The 15,347-nt window shown below is 41.3% G+C and overlaps 1 long non-coding RNA gene across 1 annotated transcript in view; it reads right to left on the bottom strand.

Moving 5' to 3' along the window:
• The window catches only part of LOC122549544, a 55,676-nt gene that overhangs the window by 7,612 nt on the left and 32,717 nt on the right, over positions 1 to 15,347 (bottom strand). Inside the window, exon 3 of the long non-coding RNA XR_006311567.1 lies at positions 4,812 to 4,864. This is a non-coding gene — a long non-coding RNA (uncharacterized LOC122549544). The remainder of the gene's footprint in view (positions 1 to 4,811; positions 4,865 to 15,347) is intronic.

The raw sequence follows: 15,347 nt of genomic DNA, 5'->3' as shown, positions 1-15,347 counted from the left end.
GGAACCCTCCAACCACAAGGGATGAACTCAGGTTTCTCCAGTTTCCTATTTTCCCCTCCCCCCACCTTGTCTCAGTCAAATCCCTCGAACTCAGCAACGCCTTCCTAACCTGCAATCATCTTCCTGACCTCTCCGCCCCCATCCCACACCGGCCTATCACCCTCACCTTGACCTCCCTCCACCTATCGCATTTCCGAAGCCCCTCCCCCAAGTCCCTCCTCCCTACCTTTTATCTTAGCCTGCTGGACACACTTTCCTCATTCCTGAAGAAGGGCTTATGCCCAAAACGTCGATTCTCCTGCTCCTTTGATGCTGCCTGACCTGCTGCGCTTTTCCAGCAACACATTTTCAGCTCTGATCTCCAGCATCTGCAGACCTCACTTTCTCCTATCAAGTAGAATGTCAGCATAGACTAGTTTTACCAAATTCCCTGTACTAAGCTGTAAAAAGTTTGTAATCTGTAAACTATAGAACTTAATGATTTATTTCAGATCTTACCTTCTGGTGCCAATGATCATTTTAAAAAGTCTTGACCCTGAATTCAGCTTTGATCTTTATTTCATATGCAATCACTGCAGTGTACTGAATGTGCCAGTGACAGTTATACAAGTAGCATCATGAACTAAATGTTCAACCAAATATATCAATAACAGTAAAACTCTTAACATTGTTCAAGGATTCCAAAAAAAAGATCAAGATTGGACTGTTAAACCTTACTGAAGAAAGGCTGAAGTAGCAGAACAGAGTACGATACAGTACATGTAAATGTCAATTCGGAGGGCAAATAGGAAAACATTCCTTGAAAGCTGAATGATTAAATATACCTGATGTGGTAGTAAACCACACAGACTAGGAAGGTTTTAGGTTTGATACCTGGCTAACGCTGAGTTAACAGTGGGAATAGCAGGAAGAATGCAGGCATGCTAGGAATTAGAGACAAGCAGAGGGACCTGATTGTTGAAGGCAACTGGACAGGTGGATAAACAGATTAAGAAGGCATTTAGGAAACTTTGCATCATACAGTCATACAGCATGGAAACAGACCCTTCAGTCCAACTTGACCAGACATCCCAATCTGACTTGGTCCCATTTGCCAAGATTTGGCCCATATCCTTCTAAACCCTTCCTATTCATACACCCATTCAGGTGCCTTTTAAATATTGTCATTGTATATACCTCAATAACCTCTTCTGGCAACTCATTCCTTACATGCACCATCCTCTGCATTTAAAAGTTACCCTCAGGACCTTTTTAAAGTTTTCCCTCTCAACTTAAGTCTATGCCCTTTTGGTTTGGATTACTCCCACACTAGGAAAAAGACCTTGGCTATTCAATCTATCCATGCCCCTCATGATTAGATTAGATTACTTACAGTGTGGAAACAGGCCCTTCGGCCCAACAAGTCCACACCGACCCGCCGAAGCACACCCACCCAGACCCATGCCCCTACATTTACCCCTGCACCTAACGCTACGTGCAATTTAGCATAGCCAATTCACCTGACCTGCACGTTTTTGGACTGTGGGAGGAAACCCATGCAGACACAGGGAGAACGTGCAAACTCCACACAGACAGTCGCCTGAGGCAGGAATTGAACCCAGGTCTCTGGCGCTGTGAGGCAGCAGTGCTAACCACTGTGCCACCGTGCCGTCCATGATGTTATAAGCCTCCATGAGATCCCCCTCAGCTTCTGACACTCCAGAAAAAAAAGCCCCAGCCTATTTTCCCTCTGCCTCTAACTCAAATCCACTGCACCCTCCCTCATTTAATAATGTCCTTCCTCTAGAAGGGTAACCAGAAATATTTGCAATATTCTAAAAGTGGCCTCACCAATGTCCTGTACAGTCGTAACATGACATCCCGACTCCTATACGTAATGCACTGACCAATGAAGGCAAGTATGCAAAATACCTTCTTCATCACCCTGCCTACCTGTTCATATACCAATCCAGATGCCTTTTAAATGTTTTAATTGTGCCCGCCTCCACCACCTTCTCTGGCAGCTAGTGACAAAAAAGTCTAAATCTAAATCTATCTGCAATTCCACTTTCAAGGAACAATGCATGTGCCCCTCTAGGTCCCTTGTACACATACACTCCCTAGGGCCTTACCATTATGCATATAAGTCCAGCCCTTGTTTGCCTGACCAAAATGCAACACCTTACATTTATTTAAATTAAACTACACCTGCTGCTCCTTGACCCATTGACCCATCTGATCGAGGTCCTGTTGGACTCTGAGATAATTTTCTTCACTGTCCACTACACCACCTATTTTGGTGTCATCTGCAAATCACCATACCTCCTATATTCACAACCAAATCATTTATATAAATGATGAAAATGATGGTATTTGCCCTTATTCATCATGGCATTGAATACAACAGCAAAGAGGTAATGATGGAGCTGCATATATCATTCATTAGGCCATAGCTGGAGTACTGTGTACAGTTCTGGTCGTCTCACTATAGGAAGGATGGGTTTGCATGAGAGAAGCTGCCTGGGATATTATCAGAATATTGCCTGAGCTGGAATGATTTAATTATAATGAGAGACTAGATAGGATGGTATTGTTTTCCCTAGAGCAGAAAAGGCTGAAGTGGACTGAATTGAAATGTACAAAATTATAAGAGTCAGAAGTACGATAGATCCAAAGAAACGTTTCCCCACAGTAGAGGGATCAACAATCAAATGGAAAGGTTTAAGGTTAAGCACAGGAGACTAAGAGTGGATTTAAAGAAGATTTCTTTTCACTCAGAGGGTTGAGGTATTTGGAACTCACTTCTTAAAGGGCAGCAGAGGCACCATCACAACATTTAAGAAGTACTTAGCTGAATGCTTGAAGTACCATAGCAAATAAGGCTCTAGGCCAAGTGTTGGAAAATGGGTCGAGAGTGGGTAGATGCTTGATGACCAGTCAGGACACGATGGGCCAAAAGGCCTGTTTCCATGTTGTAATTCTCTATGACTCAAGTCAGAAGGAGGTGCCTGATCAACCTAACCCAATACTAGGGATTGTTGATCAAATGTGCACTGAAATGGTGGTTGTGTGAGGACCAAAACTGTTTTGGTTGCCGTGCCTTGCCAACAGCCCCAATTTTCCCCAACCCCTGCTCCATAATCAATAAAACGGCCTGTGGCACTCAATGCTTTGCCCCTCACCAGAATAATCCACTGAACCAAGCAGATTTGGTTGTATATGTGTGCAACACATAGCATAGATCACAACATCTCCAGGAGAGGAAGGGAGAACACTGACTGACAAAAGAAATGCTGGCTGTACAGTCTGTTGCTTTTTTTCTTATTCACTCAGGAGATGTGGACCATGCTGACTGGGCCAGCATGTACTACCCGTTCCTAACTACCTCAGGGAAGGTGACAATTAGCTGTGTCCTTGAACTGTTACCGTCGTTTTGGTGTAGGTGTTCGGGAGAAAGTTCCAGGAATTTGACCCAGTGACGCTGAAGAAACAATAATGCATTTCCAAGTCAGGATGGTGAGTGGCTTGGAGGGGATCTTGCAACTGGTGGTATTCCCAATTACCTGCTGACCTTGTCCTTCAAGACAGAAGTGGTTGTGTGTTTGGAAGGTGCTATCTAAGGAACTTTGGTGAATTTCTGCTGTGCATCTTCTAGATGGTGCACTGTGCTGCTATTGAGTGTCAGTGATGGTGTAAGTGGATGTGGTGCCAATGAAGCGTACTGCTTTTTCCTAGATGGTGTCAACCTTCTTGAGTGCTTTGGAGCTGGACCTATCTTGGGAAGTGGTAATTTGCCATCACATTCTGGTTTTTGCCTTGTGGATGGTGGACAGATCTTGGGGAATCAGGAGGAATGTTACTTGCTGCAGGATTCCTAACCTCTCAGCTGCTCTTGTACTCACAGTTGTTTTATGGATCGGTCATATATGCCTTTGTTTCATGAACGCAGGAATCTGAAACTGTGATCTGAGATAGAAACAAAGGTCAGTTGGAGAATAGAGGCTTCTGACTGGAGTCAAAAACCATGGAATAAGAACAATCAAGGGACATGGTACCTGATAGATCCTAAGTCTGGGATTTAATGATATATAGTTGAGTTGGGACTGAAACACATATGGGTATTAACTGAGAGATATGAACTGGGACTGGAAATCAGAGCCTAAAATTGGGATGCTTCACAAGAGCCAAGAATTGGGATTGGCAACAAATATTCAAAGAGTGTGGTGCTGGAAAAGCACAGTCGGTCAGGCAACATTTGAGGAGGAGGAGAGTCAACGTTTGATGAAGAGCTTATGCTCGAAATGTTGACCCTCCTGCTCCTTGGATGCTGCCTGACCGGCTGTGCTTTTCCAACACCACACTTTTTTAACTCTGATCTCCAGAATCTGCAGTCCTCACTTTCGCCTAACTGGCAATAAGTTATAGAATTCAACTTTCCCATTCTTGCGAACACCATCCAGGCTGCTGTTTCAGTTTCCTTGCTTCCTCATTTGTGGGAAACTGTGAAGAGCCAAGTTCATTATGTATTTTAGCCCTGTCATTGTGAGCACATCAACAGATCAACCTGAAACTAAGACAAATAAAGGAAATGTTGAACTGTTGGTGGTGCTGCCTTTTCACACGAGATGCTAAATGCAGACACTATCTGTTCTCTCAGCTGGACATTAAGATTGATGGTGCAATGTCTAAAAGGAGTGGACAGTTTTTCTTGGTATCTTGGCCTAACATTTATCCCTCATCCAACACCACTAAAAATTAGGTAGATTTAGTCATTTTCCTTAGTGTTACTTTTGTGATCAGGCTGTGAGTACATTGACTGTGGTATTTCTTACCTTATGAGAGCAGCTCCTTTGTGTTGAACCTATCTGCCCTTTGTGGTTAGGATCTAAAAAGATGATGCAGAATTTTTGGATGAGAATTGAAACTGATACTGTTTTAAAGCTGCTCAGTTTCCTGGAATATACAAACTGCGTGTAAAGCCCTGCCTTAAAATGATAAGAAACCAGTTGTACTCCATAATGTCAATAGAGAGAACCGTCCGCAAAGAATTACACTGCAAACATCAGCGCAACAACAAATTCTGTTTATATAGCACCTTTAACATTGTAAAACTTTTCAGGGCATTTCATAGCACATAATCGGGGAGGAGGCAGGAGAAATAATGGTACAGCTTGAGTTTACAAAGGGTGTGGTTGGTTTTCTGGAACTCTACATAAATTATCTTCTCATCAAGGAGGAAAGAATGACAGGAATCTGATCTGTCTATATCTTATTTATGTTTTTGTTGCTCTGCAACAACTGAGCCAGCCTACCTCCAGTAATGCTGACTAAAGGACATTTCTTAAGCTCTGCAGTGCTGTAGACAGGGGTGTCAGCAGGTTCAGAGTAGTCATTTCTTTTTAAACATGATACTGTCCCTCTCTGTGTCATATTTAAGGTATATCTGACCAAGTCAAAGGGACTATGCAGTGCAGAGCTGAGCCAAAGAAATCAGCAGGACCTAGATTCAACTTTCAGTTTGCTCTAAAATGAACTCTCAGTCTATCTCAATTTGAGGAAAGGTTCAATTGCTATAATTGGCCTCCTGCTGTCCACACAAGATGCAAATAAATCAGCTAGATCATCATTACCTAGCAGAATATATTACATTAAGAAATTAGTTAAGAACAGGATTGGGCTTAGCTCTGATCTTTTCTCCATATGGTCAAATGCCTCAAACACTTCAATGGATAAAAGTGAAGATTAATTTAATTTACCTCTGCCCCCAACACACCCCCATCATATGTTTCCCTTTCAACTGTCGTTGAATCCCTACAACACAGAAGTCAGCCTTTTGGCCCATCAAGCCCAAACCAATACTCCAAAGAACATCACAGTCAGACCCATCCCACTACTGATCCCCATAACCTTGCATTTCCCATGGCTAATCCACCTAACCTGCACATCTGTGGACACTATGGGAAATTTAGCATGGCCACTCCATCTAACTTGCACATCTTTGGACTGTGGGAGGAAACTGGAGCACCTGGAGGAACCCCATGCAGACACGGGGAAAACATACAGACTCCACACAGATGATCGCCTGAGGTTGGAATCAAACCCGTGTCCCTGGTGCTGTGAGGCAGCAGTGCTAACCACTGAGCCACCATGTCGCATGAACACATTTGAATAAATGTTCACACACTACACAAAGTTATTTCTGGGCAATCATAAGAAATTGGCCAGCAGCCAAATGTCTTTCCCTTGGGTATTCAAACATTCATTAAAACACAATTTGGAAGACTTAAACTGAGAAAATTCCAATTCAGAGATCACAGATTTTGGAATTTATGAAGAGTTTTCTCTTACAGTTACGTATTCTTGCCAGGTGGATGTCAACTAACATGTGTTTACATTTGATTTTTGCCAAATCTGTGGTGAATAAACCAGTACCCTAACCCATAGGGTATGCCCCCAATACAGATCATCCATTTAGCATAATACAGCCTCTGAGTCACTGCTATAGTTTCAAGTGTCACTCCAGAGACCTAAGCCCACAACCTATGGCAAGACTCCACTGTGACACAGATAAGAATGTTGTTCTTGGAGAAAACAGTAAATCAATGCACTGTCTGTGCTCTCAAATGGATGTTAAAGATCCAATGGCACCACTTTGACAACAGAGGAAGTTTTGCCCAAATAAAGGGGCCAATATTTATCTCTCAACAAACAACAAAAAAACAGATGATTTGCTCTTAATTTTCCAGACTATGCGACCAGGCTTTCAGTGGTTGCGAATTGTACTGTATGGTTCCTTTGACTCTTGTAGAATATACCTCAAATATGACACAGAGATACACATCCCATCAAAACAAAGTTGCTCCTCTGAAGCTGAGGCTACAGTACTCCAGAACTTAATGAGTGTAGTCCTTTAGTTATCATTACTGGTGGTGGGCTCAACTTGCAATCCCCTGAGGTCATGAAAAGCGCAAAACGAACCCAAGTTTCCACTTTCTTTAAATTAGGGTAATCTGAATACTGTGCCTGCACATGATCTTGCCTCTCTGATACAGTTACTGGATAGGAGAGGTGGATTTGCTAGTCCCTCAGCATGTGGAGTTTAAAGATCTTTTCGTCATGTTGAAGAAGTAACCTTGACTGCGATATCAGATAGGAGCTAGTACACTGTGATACGTCTTAATCAACAGTGCAGAAAAACAAAACTAATCTAAAAACATTATTTCTTTCTTGCTTGAAATACACTGCAGATGTTTGCCAATAATTACTGGTGTGCTCTGGGGTCACTTAAAATGACTCTTTTTCCTCCAATTTTATTTCAGATTTAATCTTATCATTTCAACAAATGCACTGTGATTTGTTAGCTCAATGTCCTAACATCCTGCTGATCACAGAAGTGGGGGCATTAGAGTCCCTGCTACAAAAACAAAAATAAAACACATCTTCTAATCTCGTGTGGCTGGGGCAAAGAATAACTTTATGTGTTAGTATGATAGCCACTTAAACAAACAATTGCAAAATGAAAGTTAAGTTATAGCAACAACTACTTGTGTTTTAATCAGTAAAACAACCGGATGCACTGTGCAGAAAAGTTATCAAACAAAATTTGACACGGAGCTACATATGGAGATATTAGAGGAGAAAAATATAGGTTATTGGGGTACCTAAAAAGGGGACAAAGAGGCAGGAATTTTCAGGGGTGGACTTCGAAAGCTTAGGGCTTCAAGAGCATGCCTGCCAACTGTGGAGCAATTAAAATAGGCCAGAACTGGGGAAAGCACATATACGTTGGAGGGTTATAACACTGAAGAACATGACAGATATAAAGGGATAAAACCAGGGAGGAATTTGAAAACAAGCAATATTATCCTGATGGGAACCAGAGCAGACCCACAGACTGAAGCTAAAATCATTGAATCTTACATTCTACAGCACAGTGTGAGGCTACTTGGTCCATCAAACCTTTGTTGGCTACATTTAACTCTCTTTCCTCCATGTCCTTTCACTTTCACTTCTTTTTCAAATGCTTAACTAACACTCTTAAAAACTCTTATGGATTTATTTTAGATAAGAAAAACATTTTCATGACCTCAGGATATCACAAAGTACCTCACTGCCAATGAAGTACTTCTGAATCATCATCAATTTTGTAAAGTGTAGAACACAGTTCGGGTAAACACAGTCTTACACACAGCATGAACTAACTGACCCGAGCATTTCTTGAAAGCATTGTTGAGGAAAAAATTATTCCTGTGAAAATGAGGAATAGAAATGGCAAGATTAGGGAACCATGGATGACAAGTGAAATTGTGAGACTAGCAAAGAGGAAAAAGGATGCATGCATAAGGTCTAGGTGACTGAAGACAGACAAAGCTTTGGAAGAATATTGGGAATGTAGGATCAATCTGAAATGAGGAATTAAGAGGGCTAAAAGGGGTCATGAGATATCCTTAGCGAGCAGGGTTAAGGAAAACGCCAAAGTCTTTTATTCATATATAAGGAACAAGAGGGTAACTAGGAAAAGAGTTGGCCCACTCAAGGACAAAGGAGGAAAGATATGTGTGGAGTCAGAGAAAATGGGTGAGATTCTTAATGAGTACTTTGCATTGGTATTCACCGAGGAGAGGGACATGGTGGATGTTGAGATTAGGAATAGATCTTTGAGTACTCTAGGTCAAGTCGGCATAAGGAGGGAGGAGGTTTTGTGTATTCTAAATGGCATTAAAGTGGACAAATCCCCAGGTCCAGATGGGATCTATCCCAGATCACTGAGGGAAGTGGGAGACAAAATAACTGGGGCTTTAACAGATATCTTTGCAGCATCCTTGAAAATGGGGAGGTCCCGAAGGACTGGAGAATTGCTAATGTTGTCCCCTTGTTTGAGAAGGGTAGCAGGAATAATCCAGGTAATTATAGATCAGTGAGCCTGATGTCAGTGGTAGGGAAGCTACTGGAGAAGATATTAAGGAATAGGATATATACCCATTTGGAATAAAATGGGCTTATCAGTGAAAGGCAGTAAGATTTTGTACAGGGAAGGTCATGCTTACAAACTTAATAGAATTCTTTGAAGAGGTGACAAAGTTGATTGATGAGGGAAGTGATGTAGTTGTCATATATATGAACTTTAGTAAGACATTTGATAAGGTTCCCCATGTTAGGCTGATGAAGAAGGTGAAGATGCATGGGATCCAGGGTGTTCTAGCTAGATGGATAGAGAACTAGTAGGGCAACAGGAGACAGAGAGCAGTAGTGGAAAGGATGTTCTCAAAATGGAGACCTGTGACCAGTGGTGTCCCACAGTGACCTGTGCTGGGACTCCTGTTGTTTGTGATATACATAAATGATTTGGAGGAAGGTGTAGGTTGCCTCGTTAGCAAGTTTACAAATAACACTAAGATTGGTGGAGTAGCAGATAGTGAAGGGGACTGTCCGAGAATACAGCAGAATATAGATAGAATGGACATTTGAGCAGAGAAATGACAGATGGAGTTCAATCTGGACAGATGCATTTTGGAGGATGCAATTCCAGAGCGAACTAAACAGTAAATGGAAAAGTCCTGGGGAAAATTGATGTACAGAGAGAGCTGGATGTTCAGGTCCATTGTCCCCTGAAGGTGGAAACACAGGTCAGTAGAGTAGTCAAGAAGGCATATGGCATGCTTTCCTTCATCGGACGGGATATTGAGTACAAGAGTTGGCAGGCCATATTACAGTCATATAAGACTTTGGTTCAGCCACATTTGGAATACTGTGTACATTTCTGGTCGCAAGATTAGCAAAAGAATGTGGATGCTTTGGAGAAGATGCAGAGGAGGTTCACCAGGGTGTTTCCTGTTATGGAGGGTGCTAGCTATGAGGAAAGGTTGAATAGATTGGGATTATTTTCATTGGAAAGAAGGAGGTTGAGGGGGGACCTGATTGAGGCCTACAAAATCATGAGTGATGTAGACAGGGTAGATAGCAAGAAACGTTTTTCCAGAGTGGAGGACTCAATTACTAGGGGTCACGAGTTCAAAGGGAGATATATGTAAAAGTTCTTCACGCAGAGAGTAGTGGAATGCATTGCCAATCTCCACTAAGCTGAATGGAGAGGCTGACTAGGCTGGGGCTGTTTTCCCTGGAGCATTGGATGCTGAGGGCTGACCATATAGAGATATATAAAATCATGAGGGGCATAGATAGGATAAATAGACAAAGTCTTTTCCCTGGGTGGAGGAGTCCAGAACTAGAGGGCATAGGTTCAGGGTGAGAGAGGAAAGATATAAAAGGGACACAAGCGGCAACCTTTTCACACAGATGGTGGTACGTGTATGGAATGAGCTGTCAGAGGAAGTGGTGGAGGCTGGTGCCATTACATCATTTAAAAGGCATCTGGATGAGTATATGAATAGGAAAGGTCTGGAGGGATATGGGCCAGGTGCTAGCTGGCATGGACGGGTTGGACCGAAGGGTCTGTTTCCATGCTGTACATCTCTATGACTCTATGGGACTCTAAATGGGACAAGGTTAGGTTAGGATATCCAGTCATCATGGACGAGTTAGACCAAAAGGTATGTTTCCGTGCTGTCTATCTCTATGACTCTATGAAAGAGATTTTGTCACTAATATCCATCCACCCTGCTCTATGATCTGACCATCATGACCCTTTTATTTAGACTCTCGTCCAAGAATATTTCACCTGTTCCACGACTGCTTGGGAGTCCTAGGGTATTGTACTGAAAACAACTCAGGTTCCCACCTGGTGCTGCCAATTGGTCAAGCTGCTGATCTCTGATTAGTCGGCAGTTTTTGGTGGCATGGACCTCTTTTATGTGGATCCTAATACTGGTTGAAATCTTGGCAGTGACCAATCAGGTGCCCGAGAGCTAGATGATTCGCAGGCTTCAACATCCTAACATACATAGAATTCTTCCTTCTCTATCTCTCCCGCTCTCAGACTTAGTCCGAAAATGGGAGCACGCTGTCACTGAAATTGAATGCATTGTGATCAGGAGAAGTCGAGAGATATTTTGCTTTTGTGTGTGGTATGTCAAGCATCGGAATGTATGAAGCAAAGCCAGCATTTTATTTCAGCAAAAGTAACAGTCAGACTGACATTCACACAGCCTCAGTAGATAAGAATCAGCACTTTGTATGTCCACATAGCAGGCAGTGTGCTGAATGTTTTGTACTGCAGGTGTTCCATTACAAGAGTTCCACACGCAGCACATTTGAGAACTCTGTGGTTTTGTTTTTCTTCAAAAAGTAGAACCAGCTGACATAGCCAGACATTTCAAATTTTATTTCATTTGCACAGAGTTAGGAAGGAGCTAATGAGATATACGTATTTTGTTTACAGTGCTCCTCCAATAACTTTGGACTGAGATATGTTGCACACCACTTTATTGCTCATGGTGCATAGTTCTGTATGCTTTGATAACCCCTGTTAGTGTTAAAATTTAACTGCATAGAGAATAGATTTCCAAAGGGAATATTTGAATCTATTGTCATAATTATTGTGGACAATTAAGACAAACCCTGCAAAAGTTCATTCTCATAATATGGAAAAATGAATAAGAAAAAGAAGCAGTTATATTATGCTTTTCAAGGCACCAGACACCTCAAGGAATTTGAAAACCAATGAAGTACTTTTTGAAGTGTGGTCACGGGTGTAATGAACAATGCAGGGCAGCTAATTTGCATGTGGCTAACTTCCACAATGTGATACTGACCAGATAAACTGTTTCTCATCATGCTGATTGTCTGTATCTCTGTCCGAGTCTGTAAAAGCAATTCATCTAGCACCAATACCCTGCATTTTTCTTATTTATTTGCAATTTGTTTTCTCGTTAAATTCAATTATCTTTTGAAATCCATGATTAAATTTGCCTCAATCATTTACTCCATTCCGGATCTTAATCATTTGCTGTGGCGTAAGGACTTTCCTCCTGTATCACGAAGAATTTCCTTCCATTTCTTATTTAACTCATGTACTACATTAGTATTTTGTGTGATATGGAAAGCATCTTTTCAATCTGATGTCAGCAACCTGGAATAGGAATTTCAGTGTTGATGTGATGCCAGGTACGGACATTGTACGTTCCAAAAACTGGCAAATAGATTAATAGCCCAGTAATGTAACCACAAACATCTTAAGCTTGTCATTTACTAATTTTTACATCTGATCAGCTAAAATAGAGGAATTCAGCACAATCAAGCATAAAGCTTTAAGTTGTGTAGATTTCAGCTTGTTTTATGAGGCCTCAGTATTTCAATCGGGCAAGTAGGTACAACAATGTCATACTGAAGGGTGTAACTATTTACTTGACTTGGCTGGAATGCTGGTTTGTGATGCAGAATGATACCAACAGTATGGGTTCAATTCCCACACTGGCTGAGGCCACCACGAAGGTCTATATACTCAATCTTGTCCCTTGCCTGAGGCATAGTGATTCTCAGGTTAAAATCACCACCAGCTCTCTCTCTCTCTCTCTCGTTCTCTCTCTCTCGGTCTACTGAGAGAGCAGCCCTATCCTCTTAAGGGACTGTGGCAACTTTACCTTTCCTTGTACAGATTCAGCAAAAACCTCCAAAACCTCAATAGTAATAAAACATAAATCTTTCCAACCAGACTGTATATCTCTATGACTCTATGACACACCAACAGAATTCTTTATGGAGAGTGGCAGAGAAATAATTAATCTGGCAAATTCTTCCAACAGTGCTCATCTAAGCAGACATTTCCATTAGGCTGATGGGTACAGTCGTTTAATAAGAAACAACTGTTTCAAAATGCATGCTGACAGTAATATAGTGGCATATAGTCTAAAACTGTCCCTAAGAACCTTTGCCCATGAAGCTTATGAGGTAAAAAAGGATGGATATTTCTAATGTATACAGTTACAAAGTGGAAACCCTGAAATACTACAGAGAAGCTGATTGCAAAAGTGGGACATTTCATAAGTTAGCCAATAAATAATGACTCTGTAAAATTCAAAAATTGTCTTCAAAAAGATTTACAAGGATGTTGCCAGGGTTGGAGGATTTGAGTTATAAGGAGAGGTTGAATAGGCTGGGGCTGTTTTCCTTGGAGCATCAGAGGCTGAGTGGTGACTTTATAGAGGTTTATAAAATCGTGAGAGGCATGGATAGGATAAACAGACAAAGTCTTTTCCCAGGGTAGGGTAGTACAGAACCAGAGGACACAGGTTTAGTGTGAGATGGGAAAGATATAAAAGAGACCTAAGGGGGCAACGTTTTCACACAGAGGGTAGTGTATGGAATAAGCTGCCAGAGGAAGTGGTGGAGACTGGTACAATTGCAGCATTTAAAAGACATCTGGATGGGTTTATGAATAAGACGGATTTAGAGGGAAATGGGCCAGGTGCTGGCAAGTGGGCCGAGATTAGGTTGGGATATCTCGTCAGCATGGGCGAGTTGGATGGAAGGGTCTGTTTCTGTGCTGTACATCTCTATAACTTTTTGACTTTTCCACGGTCTTCCTGACACTGTGATCTCTGTCGTAAAACCGTCAAACATGTTCGCACTGCTACAGTCTGGCCTCACCTCCTGGTTAACTATTGTACAGTTAAAACTGTACCTTCAGCTGTCCAACATTCTGCAATTCCCTGACTAAATGTTGGCTCCTCTCTACCTCTCCTTCTTTCTGTAAGATTCTTCTTGAAACCTATGTTCTGAACAATTTTTCAGTGATTTGCCCTAGAATGTGGATTAATGTCAATTCTTATTTGTCACCTTCCTTTGAAGTGCCTTGGAACATTTTACTACATTAAAGATGCAATATAAATGTAAATTGCTACTGTTGTGGGGAGAAGTGTCCTGCTGAGGAGACAATCTTTAAATGTATTTCTGGTAGAAACTGTTCCCTTGGCACTTCTTGCTTTCTGAGAGCACTAAAACAATTGGCAGTAGAATCCTTTCTGAATTCCCAATCCCACCCCATCCACCACCACCTTCAAAAACAGATCCTAGGGTAAGGTATAAGCATTTACAGGAATTGTGGTGGTTAACATCTTCTTTAGAAAGGTTCCAGTGCTGAAATGTGGTTCTTAATGGCTCCTTTTCAGTCTAATACTGGGATAATGAAGACATAACAATAACATTAAATTGTCCACTTGATAAAGTACACCAGGATTATCTGCATAATTGCAGTCCTAAATCAGAGAGAAAAAGTTCACTAGGCTGTGTAAATCAGACAGGCCAAGTACAGTGTCTTGAGCTGATATGATTAAACCATTCTTCAGTAATAAGAGGGTATAAGGTGTCCATTATACAAATTGAACTGACACTAAATTACATGTGCTGTCAGTTAGGTGAATTTTACTATGGAAGAATATTTCTGAAACACAGCCTCCAAGCTATTCATTTTGTACTTAATGGATCTTATCATGTTCACAGTACACTTGATAGGTCTGGAAGTGGCTCTACTAAATTGACCTCCACTCTATCGATGTTTGCATTCCTTCCTTTGGAAAGCTGCTGGTAAAAGAGGCAAATCACAAGTCTCAGTGATGGAACTCAAACCTCTCACAAGATTGTGGGTTCAGGCAGTACCTACTCCAGAGATATGAGTACATAATACAAGCTGATGCTTTCGTGCAGTATCAAAGGAACATTGTATTGTTAGAAGTTCAATTTGTTGATTAAATCAAAGTTGTAGTCTGCCCAAAGAGTTTTGCAACCAATTAAATCTTTTTTTAAAGTGTAGTTCCTATTGCAAAATAAGAAAATATGGCAGCCAATTTTAAAGCAAGATTCCACAGATAGTAATATGATAAGTGACCAGATAATCTGATAATTAGATTGAAAGATTAAATATTACTTAATACATCAGGGGAAATGAAGGAGTTCTTCTTTGATTAGTGCCATGTGGTCTTTTGTGTTGCTCTGAACAGGCAACTGGGACTTTGGTTTAACACTTCATTGAAGGACATTGCCCCCAAGTATTATATGGCTAGTGTTGGATATGTATGTCAACAGGGATCCAACAATATTTAAAAGTTATAGAGCAAGCAAATCAGAAGTTGGAAATTGCCAACCAAAAAGAAAAAAATAAATCTGCTTGCGTATGTGGCACAATTGTAGCATGACACCACCATGTCAGCGGTAGCTAAAATTGTGCCCATTGATCTTGCACCACATTATGATTTGTAACAGATGTGAAATCTGAAAACTATCCTGCGTTCTATGGTTTGACTTTGAATTTAAATGGAACTACAACTGTGAATCCTGCTAAAGTCCAGTTTTGAACTTGGAAAAAGATGAGAAGCCTGATTTGTAAGAATTGTGTGGATAACTAAAGTGTTAACTAAAGTACCTGATGGTGCAACTTACGAGAGATTCAGAATAAAAGGATGTACCAGGTGAAT

This window comes from Chiloscyllium plagiosum, chromosome 4 (assembly GCF_004010195.1).
Source record: "Chiloscyllium plagiosum isolate BGI_BamShark_2017 chromosome 4, ASM401019v2, whole genome shotgun sequence".
In the NCBI taxonomy this organism is placed as follows: domain Eukaryota; kingdom Metazoa; phylum Chordata; class Chondrichthyes; order Orectolobiformes; family Hemiscylliidae; genus Chiloscyllium; species Chiloscyllium plagiosum.
This window is presented reverse-complemented; position numbering and strand designations above follow the sequence as displayed.